Source organism: Lissotriton helveticus, chromosome 3_1 (assembly GCF_964261635.1).
Source record: "Lissotriton helveticus chromosome 3_1, aLisHel1.1, whole genome shotgun sequence".
Taxonomy (NCBI): domain Eukaryota; kingdom Metazoa; phylum Chordata; class Amphibia; order Caudata; family Salamandridae; genus Lissotriton; species Lissotriton helveticus.
Genome location: NC_136061.1, coordinates 514,852,733 through 514,864,799, shown reverse-complemented (window position 1 = coordinate 514,864,799; position 12,067 = coordinate 514,852,733).

The window sequence follows — 12,067 nt, the reverse complement described above, 5'->3', positions numbered from 1 at the left end:
TGCGGTGTGAGACGGTGTCAATTATGGTGGAGAGATCTAGCAGGATGAGGGCAGCGGTGTGGCCCAGGTCGAGTACCATGCGGATGACATCGGTGGCTGCAAGGAGGGTGGTCTTGGTGCTGTGGTGCTGGGAGGTGTCGAGCATGGCGTTCTCTTCGATGAAGGTGGTCAGCTGGGTGGTAGTTCTTCAGGTGTGTTGTGTCAGCTATGGGTTTCTTGAGTAGGGGCTTGACTTCTGCCCACTTCTAGTCATCGGGGAAGATGCCGGATGTGAGGGAAGCGTTGATGGTCCGGCCTAGCTCGGATGCTACGGCGGTGGCAGCTCTGTGGTAAATGTGAGGTGGGCAGGGATCTGATGGGGCTTCTGAGTGGGTTTTTTCATGGTCATGATGGTGTCTTTGATGGTGGCATGTCTCCAGGCGGTGATTGGTGATGGAGAGTGGGACGGTGTCTGGTGTCTCTGGAATCTGTTCGCACCCTTCCTGCACCTAAACATTCCTGCATGCAACACAGACACCCTTGCACCATGATGCAAGTGTGCCTGCATTGGCGCTAGTCTGCAGAAATGGTGCCAGCCCATGGGGAAAGAAAGAAAAAGTGCCATATGCTATCCAAATGGCACGTTCCTGCCCTTTCACTTTGATGCTGGCCAGTGCAGCTAGGTGCCATGGTACAATGTAGTCTGACATGATGCTGTGCAGTATAAATAAATACAACACATGTCTGAGCCATGCTTTAGCCATGTGATGATGGATACATCTGAACTTCATCTTCCCGGCAGTTCAGCCCTGCATGCTGACTAGCTGTGTTCAATGATTTTGCCATGATCATATATTTGTCACTAAGCTGTAATGTAAATATTAAATACATGGTAAGCAAAGTTTATAGTATGTGCTCCAAAAATATGTTAAAGGAACTTTTGCAATGCTATGTTCAAAATCATGTTTTCCATAGACCATTTCCCTGGGGAGATGTGGATCATTTCATGACCCTAATGACCCTAATGTTACCAGTAAGTGCCATGAGTACACGTATGTTGAAAATTAGGTCTGTGTGTGATCTAAGTTACATTTATCATTGTGATGTGTTTTGGGAGGTAATGATCATGTGCTATCAATTTGCTGTCAATGTGTGAAACACAACAGAGCCTACACACAGATTAGTTATGAATGTACAAGGAACCTGTAGTAACCAAGTCCACGCTGGTAGTAGTATTTCATGAGGATTTATTCAGGTTGGTTACAGCATAGTAGTACAGTAGATATTAGCCCCACCAGGAGCACCCAGCTAGGCCCTCAGCCCTTCTCCAACTGTGAGTTCCCACTCACACCATTCCATCCTACGTCACTCAGGCAGGGTTCCACTGGCACAGCATAAATAATAGCAACCCAGGATGCTACATATACTCCTTCGTTCCAAAATAGCAACCCAGGATACTACATAACCCTTCCATTGTGAGTGTAGGATGTATGTAAGCATTCACACATGATGTAAGCATGTAAGCATTTTGATAATGTATGCACATCGATAGGCATTTGCCTTTGGGTACACTAGGCATCACCTGTTTCTGAATCCTCATGTGCTCAACATAAACACATTAGCTGATACAAAAAGAGTCCCTCCGAGCACACAATTGTCCAAATCAAGTGTCCAATCAAATCCTTCTTCTTTATAAGCAGAGGTTCAGTCAGCACATTCAGGTATGTAGTCTTCCAAATTGTTTATTAAAAGTTCCAAGTTCAAATCCAAAGAAAACAGCTCCAAAACAAACAGCCAACACATGTTTCGCTAAATATAACAATCAACTTCTTTAGGGCTGCAACCCAAATAACAGTACATAAGAATGGCTAAGATGTTTACTTCAACACAATTTACCAAATCTATCTTAAATCTAAATTCCATGAAAATTAAACACCCGCAAGCCAATAACCGTGTCAGAAGGAAGAAAAGAGGAATAGTACCAAGTTTCAAAAAATGTCACCCAAAGTGTGTACTCATAGTGTCTTTAATCTATAATTCCTCAGATAACAAGAGCTACCAACCTTATATTCAACATAGTCTTCAATACAATGATCCTCCACGATATGTAATCCACCCAAATTAAAATACGTTCTCACTCAAAACAAATCAGTCAAGTCCCTATAACAAATAAGAAACAACAATCGTATTCCAACATAAGTAATCCATCCACACATATCTAATAAGGTAGAACAATCCAAAATAATATAATTTCCACCCACCATCTGTTTAACACTTCATCCATTCTAAACATGTACCTCTATAGGAACAAGTGCACTCTCCAAATCCCACAAAAGCTACGATATCCCTTGATCAAACATTCCTCATATATCCCCAAAATCGTTGGCCTATATCTCTGCCACATAACTAAGTAATTCCTCGTAATGCATTGTTATACAATTGTATCATATTTACAAGTCATGGACGCTCACCTTATTAATTCGTCCCATACCCGATCTCGGGAAATTTGTAATCACACTCCCCGTCTAGTCTCCAAAGTTATGACTCCTAAAATGCACCAAGGGCGCAGTATTATAATACACACGTCCCATTCCTCCAAAGTCTACACATCTATCACAAGATAGCTACATTTCCCAGCTCACCTTCAAAACAGTCCGCTCCGTAACAACAATGCAATATCCGCATGCCTTCAAATCCAAAATGTGTCCAAAACAGCTTTACAAGTACGTAATCTGTAGATTGCAAAAACTCAGTTAAATCTCATCAGTCACATTCTAATATTCCCAAATCCATCATTAGAGTCTCACAGCACTAGCAACTCACCGTAGGTATTCAGCAGTTCTCCCGCAAACTGACGCCGCGTGCAACTCCAGGGCCATCTTAGACTGGTAATATATACTGTTCCGCCGTGTGCGCCATCTTGGACTAGTACTGAAACACATAATTGCAAAACCAGCCAAAAACAGTCCCTACTAAGCTTTAGACATCATTCACATCATCCAAATCTGTTAAGGCATCACATACATAGCCAAAATAACCATTCATCACACAAGTACCGTGAACATAACAAACTCGCGTAATATCGCGATACCCAGTTTATTCCCATACCAAATCTCATCTCGTAGTTCACCCGCTGAACTACTTCGTAGTCCTTTTCCTGAATTACTAAACACCTTCGTAAGTCACTACCTGTAATCAAAACTACCTAACATATTGTAATTACAAAAGTTCATCATCCGACTTAGCCAGAAGTTAGATATTCTGATAATGAAAGATAATAAAAAGTATTATTCAAAAATTAAATTGAAATGAGCTGGGGCGTCCCTATATTACATACAATACCAATTGTTATCTCAGTCACCACTCTCGTACCTAAGAACGTATAATAACTCAAATTCTAAACCAATCGTATTAACACAGTACAAACTCTTATATTCAGAGCATTCAATTCAACTGTAATTGCAAGATAAGCTCAGCGAGCCATAACGGAAGTCAGCACCGGTTTCCCTCAACCTTACAACTATCGCATCTTAATATGATTTATAGTGTGTAGCACATGATGGTGGGTCACACTTTTGACCAAAATCGGATCCTATCCTCTCGTCCTATCAGATATAGAACACCTTATTTCATGTGATTATAACAAAAGAAAATAGAGTTTTAAAAAAGAGAGGTAAAGGAAAAAGAAGGGTGCAATGCAAAGAGAAAACAAAAGAGAAGCACCAGAGGATGAAAATACTAAAGATTCCATCAGTTAAAGATATTCAATTAACAGCAGAAACACCACCTGCCTATTTACATCAATGGTCAACAATATTCATATATTCATAATCCCAAAACACTTTTCCATCATATTAACCAGTCAATCTTCTGACCATTATGTACTAATACATGACATTAATATTACCGTCTGAGTATAGATTAATTTCCTCATTTTCAATATATCTCATGCACGACATGTACTGACATATACAATTCAATCGCAAAACATATAACTTAAAAAGTTTCAACATCGGTTCTTAATGCACTTGGTACAAAAAGCAGAGAAACAGTGCGATAACAGGAGATTCATTTAGTCCTGCCCCAAGATGCACTGAAATTCATTATCTATATTCATGCCAAGTTCCACAGCTTTATGTTTCATAAGCCAGAGAACTTCTCGTCTCCTTAGTTTCAAATGTCTATTGCCTCCCCTAGGATCTTGCTTGACATGTTCAATACCATGGAAGCTAAATACGTGATCCTTCTTATTCTAATGATTGCGTACAGCATGGCATGCAATCGGGTATCAAGTGTCTCCATTCTTTAGAGCTCTAAAATGTTCCACCTTTCTGTCTCTAAGTCTCCTGATCGTGCTTTACACATAGATCATTTGGCAGGAGCACACTATCACATATATCAATATGTTGTATCATAATTTAAAAACATATTGATAGTATGTGCCTGTTTCATTGTAATTAAAAATGGTCACTTTGTTCTTAGCCCATCTACATGAGCTACATCTCCCACACTTATAGAAGCCCTTCAAGTTGTTCGACATCCAAGTCATTTGCTCCGGTCGATTCGGATAGCTTGGGCTGACTATATTGGTCAGTGTCACTTCTGTCCTGAACGTCAAACCCGGTTTCTCAGTAATATACGGCAAAAGATCATTGTCTGTCCTTAACAGGTGCCAATGTTTGTTCAAAATTTAATACAGTTTATCGCTCTCAGAACGGTAATTGGTAATCAGTGGTACAGTACCCTCTCCTCGATTCTTGGTACCGGGTGTCTTAATTGCCAAAGTATTCGTACGTTTGAGATCCTTCGCTCTGGTCACGGCCTTGTTAGTCACTCTCTTATCATAACCCCTCTCCAAAAATCTACATGACATATCTTCCAGGTTATGCTTAAAATCAAGATCTTCCTGACAATTTCTCCTGGCATGCACCATTTCGCCGTAAGTTATCGCTTTGATTTGGCTATTAGGACGGCAACTACTCGCATGTAACAATGCGTTGCAGCTTGTAGCTTTCCTAAACATTCTACTCCCCAATCTGTTGCCCACTACAAATAGCTCAATATCCAAAAACGTAATATGGTCTTGATCATATTGTGTGGTGAAACGTAAATTAAGTTTGTTGTCATTTAAATAATCAAAAAAAACTTTCAATTGGTCCACAGAACCGTCCAAATCAGTAGTCAGTTGTCTATATAACGTCCCCAGTAGTGGATATATTCAATCCAATTTTTCCCCCATGGCCCCAGATCCACTCCGCCTCAAACCATCCCATGAATAGGCTGGCAAAAGACGGAGCGAATCTGGATCCCGTAGCAGTCCCAAGGCGTTGCTTGTACCACTTTCCGTCAAATAAAAAATACATTATTCTTCAAAACCATTTCTGTCATCTTAAGAATCATATGTGTATGATCATAATATTCTGCAGGTCTCCTATTCAAGAAGTTCTCAACTGCTCGCAAACCCAGTGTGTGATCAATATTAGTGTATAGAGACACTACGTCGTGTGTCACCATAACCATCCCTGATTCCCAGGTTATATCACTCATGATATTAAGCACAAGCTTAGTATCTTCAATAAATGAAGGCAAATTATGTACATAAGACCTCAAAAATGTATCCACATATTGGGATAACCTCTCAGTCGGCCCTCCTATGCCCGAAATGATCGGTCTCCCAGGAGGTCTGTCTCTACACTTGTGCACATTAGGTAAGGTATACATACACAGTGATCTTGGCGCTACTACATGTAAATATATGTATTCATCGTAATCTAGCAATGTCTGCTCATACCAAACCTTCTTGTCCTCCGGGAGCACCATCATTGTACTACTAGGTATTACTTTCCCAGAATGTGCAGAGCGCCCAATGTGTGTGTAACTGGTTACCACCATCTCATATATTAAACACATTAGCTGCTGCCAACAATGGAACTTAGCTATATATTTAGGCTTCTGCATATGTAGTAGCAGAGTGAAATGTGTCTTGCTAACAATACCTAGCTAGTGATCCGTGCATAAGTAAAATATTGGTTTGAACACAGGTCCAGATGATGTGAAATATGTTCACACAGACACTGTTAGCATTCATATATAGGTAGTTGCGATGGAATCTGAGGCACACAGTGTGCCAATATGCCACAAGTGTTGCATTGACACGTAGAATACTTAGCCCAGAAATGGCACATTCTGTAGATCTCTCCAGCTTGACTGACGATAAGGGTGGGATCAAATACCAGCTTTGTTACACCTCATTTGTTTTTCAACAACATACCTCTCCCTGTAGCAGTGTGCCAGGCAAAGCATATATTACAGAGAGTTAATGTGTGTCATAAGGGTACTTATCATAAGCTAACCTAATTTGTTATGGATATTAGTTTGTGAGATGCAAATGCTAATTATTCACATGGCTACTTGTTTGACTGATGTTGTGTTTGATCATCATGTGGATACCTAGATCTTCCATTTATTGGCCTACCATGAAAGTATGGCTGGTGTAATGCAGCCTGTAATGCAGCCTCCGTGGTACTTAAGCCTCACTCAGAATAACAGTGCAAGTGTGTCTACTTTATATGCTACAAAGCACTTGCTCTGATGTGCGCTCCAGCATGCTTATACACACTTCTGAGAAGCATTCTCTAAATCATGTCTGCAGCAAATGCAGACTTGTGATGATGTGTGTATTGAAAAATGTTGAAATATGATTAAGCATGTTTTTGCTACAAGTGTCAACTAGAAGTCACATGTCACATTTCCTTACAGTTGCTTAAGGGTACATAATTGAAAGCTTTCCCAGTTATGTTTTGCTGGAGGTAACTTGCATATACATATACATGTATGGGCTACCTCTGACTAACTAAGTTAGGTCAGCAATATGTGGTGGCTTTTGTGACTTCAGAAGGGTTTGCAAAATAGAGGCACACTACCTGGATTGTATCACCTGAACCACTTTCACATATGTGTATGTGAAAGTCTCAGTCAACGTCCATAATGCAATCCCTCAACCCAATTTACGGACTCAGGACAATGTGTCCTTTATGAAATCTATACATCATCATGAGTGCCAATCATTGTTAGGTATGATATGGTGTAATCTCGTTGTGAGCATATTTACATAAAATAAATGTACTTAGATGGCAGCAGACGATATTTACATTGATCAAGGAGAGAAAGCCCATGTAGTGACAGTAACATTGAATATATCCATCTCAATTTAGTGAGTTGGTCTAATCATGCACATATGATTGTGTCATATGTCAACTATTTTCATACACATCCTGTGTATGAACTGCTTGTGCTAACAAAGATTTACTGTTAACACCCTAGATAACATGTCAGCTGATAATTGCAAGACATTAGACTTGCATAGGGTTCGGTACAGCCACATCAGACAGGTTGCAAAGCAGTACAGCAAAATCAAAAAACAATATACACATGCCAAGGCAGTGGGATCATGAAATGCCTCTCATTCTCCAAGACCATCCAGGACCATCAGCAGGCAGATCCACCTCAACCTTTCAAACCACAGCAGGTGCAAGCCAAGAACAGGCCCCCTGAGCTCAGGTACCAGCAGCTACATCGGCAGCAACACCAACATCAACCACAAGTGCCAGGAGGCTAAGTCAGGGGAGTGGCTACCTCTTTAAATAACTCATTTTAAGAGAACTTAAGAAGATCACCTACAGGTATTCACACTTACCTTTGTGAATACTGAAAAGTAGTACAGTTAGACTTTTGATCCAAGTTTACCTTGTGAATACAGGAAAATAGTAAAGTTAGACTTCAGGTCTAAGTTTACCTTTGTAAATACCGAAAAGTAGTAAACTTACCCAAAAGTGTAAGTTGACCTTTGCGAATCGGGCCCTTAGTCTATAAGTATAACATTTGAATATATCAATTTGTTTACTACTTTCATGACTTCATAATCATTTAATGATGAAAAGTTGTCATCTTTGCTTAGGATGAGTTGAGTACATGATATAAATATTGTTTGCATTGATTGTAGATAAGTGTAACTTTGTGTGAGGCGTATGGACAAGAGTGATTGTAGCTCACACTTGAGTCACTTAATTACTCTTCAACATTCTTTATGAACTATGAGTGCTCCTATTCATGTGAATTGATGCACAGACCAACACAGATAGTCCCCTACTGTTCTACTTTTGTGCACTAGATGTTGCATGTATAATATGAGTGGTTCTGTCTCTCAAGATTACCCACTCCAGGATGTGCTGGGACACACACTGATGCCTGCCGCATATTCACTCGCCCTTGCACCGTTGTAGTAGGAGGTCATTGATGTTAGCTGTTAGTAAATCATGGATGTCTCATCTGCCTTGATAGCTTCAATTCTTCACATTAAGTACTTGCTAAGTGTGGCATTTCAAGTGTGTGACTTGGGCAGACTGCTTCCTATATTGAAATGTCATAAGTCTCACATTTCTTCTTACCCTGGGGATGTGTAGCTCAGTTCCCGGGTCTGTGCTCTGGCCTCTATATTGTTTTGTGTGTATATAGTACAATTAATTGCATGTACGGATAAACTGACACTCAATGCGTGAGAGGGCTCTCAGGACCAAAGGTACACAATGTCCCTACCTATCCCAGTGTGTCGTACTACATCATTTATCATTTGACACAGGACTCCTAATACTGAGTAGTTGCAGTTCATGCCTGATGACATCTAAAGTGTAGCACTGAGCTTCTAACATCAGTGAGTGGCATAGATATGATGATATATAGAAGGAGTCTAACCATAAATAGCTGCACATTGTCACTGCGTGCATTATTAAGATAGTCATAGGATATCTTCACTTTAAGCACTAAGGCTGACATATGTACATGATGACATTGTCATGATAACCGAGCAAGATATCTGTGGATGTGTGAAAATATGTTAGTGGTTCACATGCCTCACAGAACCCAATCTCTGCAGTTCTGCAATGGTGTGATTAGTTGGCCTATTTCACTGTATGGCACTCAAGATACTGATGCTTATTGTCATACCATGATGTTTAATAGTACAAAGGGGTTTGCAACATAATGCCATGGCAGGGGTTCTTCACGATGCTTGACCTAGTTCAACAGGAGCATTTGAAAGTGATTGTAGCACAATTTCCTTGAGATGGTAAGAAGTGCCTTTTGTGTCTGCACATCCACCATGGTCTAGTTAATCCTTTCTGCAACAGACATACACAACACAGGTTCAAGGTGGTACATTTATTTACAGGTGTGTTCATAGGCTAACTTACAGTAGCAGTTCTAGTAGAAACAACCTCAACTTTGTTTGACAGCTAAAGGATGTCCCAAAAGAGTCCATGGGGGATGCATGTCATCTGACAAGTCGAGGAGAGGAGTATTAGAGTAAGTAGGTTTAAATTGCCATCAGGGAAGGCAGGCTTCATCGACAGTACACAATGGATCAGATTAACAGGTGGGCTTACAAAAAGGGGACAGATGGCATTATCTCTACATTGTTCATAGGACCACTGTGTGAGAAGGGTGATATTTTGTGTCATACCACACATTGCAACAGAGTTATACAGCTTGCATGCCTGCCCTGCCAGAAAAGGAGAGTTGAGGTAAGGTCCACATCTACCTTGGTGCTAACCTTTCTTTATCATGGTGGCTATACTAAATGGAGTTTCACTTGTTGACACCACTACTCTGCACATTGCTCCAAGTCACCCGGGTGCCTGCATTACCTGTAGCCACTACTCAGCCCACAGCCCCTGGGTAACAGCTGTGGCTTTGGTCATGTATTATTATTGATCCTGTAGTCTGCCTGTCACACAGTACACTACACTTTTCTTCCTTGTTGTGCTGTCTTGCATGCACATTGTGCATTCATATGGCCAAGGGCTGATATTTCCTTATTTGTTTTCACTTACCCCTGGTTTTAATTCCGCTGCCTGCAGCTCGCGCCCTTCTTTCCCCCTCACTGCATTTAAAATCGCACTAGTGTGCCTCAAAGCACCACCACTTTGGTGGGTCCGGGTCTTGGGGGACTACTTTGGGGGCCATTTTGGATTGGGGCACTTCCATCCGGCGGTGGCCGCCATCTTTGAGCGGACTCGCGCAATAGGGATGACTGGAGCGCCTATTTAAGGCGGTCCTTAGTGTGGCGCTGTCCTTTACCATCTGCCACATTGCTGCGCTCGCGCTCTACCAGCGCTGTGTTATTTTAAGCTTTCCTCGTTTTGGATTTTGGTTCCTTATTTGTTTTCACTTACCCCTGGTTTTAATTCCCCTGCCTGCAGCTCGCGCCCTTCTTTCCCCCTCATTGCATTTAAAATCGCACTAGTGTGCCTCAAAGCACCACCACTTTGGTGGGTCCCGGTCTTGGGGGACTACTTTGGGGGCCATTTTGGATTGGGGCACTTCCATCCGGCGGCGGCCGCCATCTTTGAGCGGACTCGCGCAATAGGGATGACTGGAGCGCCTATTTAAAGTCGCTCCCCTACGCGCAGCGGAACGCGCAGGTGGACGCCCTCGCTTAGCCTGAGTCGTGCCGGAGTCCTGCCTGTCTGCGCCCGTCAGCGTCCCGGAGGCAGTGGGGCGGTGGAGGACTGCGGCCAGGCCAGGTGAGAGGGAGGATGATCACCTACACGTCGGCGATGCTGCGTGCTATGCAGACCCACTCTTGTTTGTGCCGCTCGGTTTTTCCGGGGCGTTTCAGAGGCAAACGGCGTTGTCCGGCCTGTGGCTGGTCGCCGATCTGGACTTCGATCAACGTGTACAGGCCTGCCGAGGCCTGCGCGAAACATCTCTTCCTGCTGCTGAATACGCGGTCACTGGGCTGTCATGCCCAGCACTTATATGATCTTCTGGTAAGGGAAAATCCCGTGTGTCTTCTCCTAACCGAAACCTGGCTTGGAGAGGCGTCTCAGCCGGACATTTTCTCTGCCATTCCTCCGGCTTATAACATCTTCCGGCAGGATTGAGGGAAGGGCAGGGGCGGTGGAGTAGCTGTGGTGGTGAGGAAAAACGTTCTTTGCTCAGTTCTCCCTCTGAACTCCATCGGGGGCTCGGAGTCCATTGCCTTTACGCTCAGATTGTCCCCGGTTCAAGCGCTTAAGGGGTTGTTGGTTTATAGGGCGCCAGGCCCTTTGGGCTCCTTCCTGGAGGACTTGCAGGTAGCGATATCTGAGTTGGCGTTGACTACACAGCATTGTGTAGTGGCGGGCGACTTCAATTTCCATCTTGAAGCGACCAGTGACCCGGATACCATCAAACTGCTGGACATTACATCTCCACTGGGCCTCGCACCGTTTGTGTCAGGTTCCACGCACGAGAAAGGGCACACCCTCGATCAGGTGTTCTCGTCAGTCCCGATTGCCGATGTCGAAACTCTGCCGGTGCTATGGACGGATCATAGGCTGATTAGGTTCTCCGTGTTGGAGAGTGGGCGGCCTGCCAACAGCGCCCCCATGCTGCCTAGACCAGCCTCAAGAGCGCTGCATAGAGTGACGCCCGATATGTTGGAGTAGGCGCTCTCGGAACATCCTTGTCATCTTTCGGGTGATCTGGAAAAAGACACGGAGGCTCTGCAGCGGTGGCTGACGGAAAGGCTTGACGATCTTGCTCCAAAGGCTGCCCCTCGTTCCACGGTATTTCGGCAATCTGCGCCGTGGTTCACGGAGGCGCTGCGGTTGGCCCGCAGCCAGTGCAAGGTTGCGGAGCGGGCCTGGCGCCTTCAGTATAATGGGGAGGCCAAACTGGCCTATAGAGCGGCTGTTAAGGGCTATCACCGGGACATCTTAGGTGCCAAGAAAGAATACCTTGCGAGGAGGATTGAGGCGGCGGCGAACTCCTGTAAGGAGATCTTCACCGTGGTGAAGGAGTTCACCACCCCCAGTTCCCACTCACCCCCGTCATTATCATCGGATGCGTGGGCGTGTGATCTCGCCAATTTCTTTACCAACAAGATCAAGGCAATTCAGGTTTCTTTCCCGGAGAGCGTGGAGGAGGGCGGCTGCGGCCCCGGGGCGGGACATGGGTCATCGCCCACGCCTGTCGCAGTGCTGGCAGATTTTCCTGCTGTCTCTAGCGAGGCGTCCCGGGTGCTGCTGGCCAGCCTTAAATCAGGCTC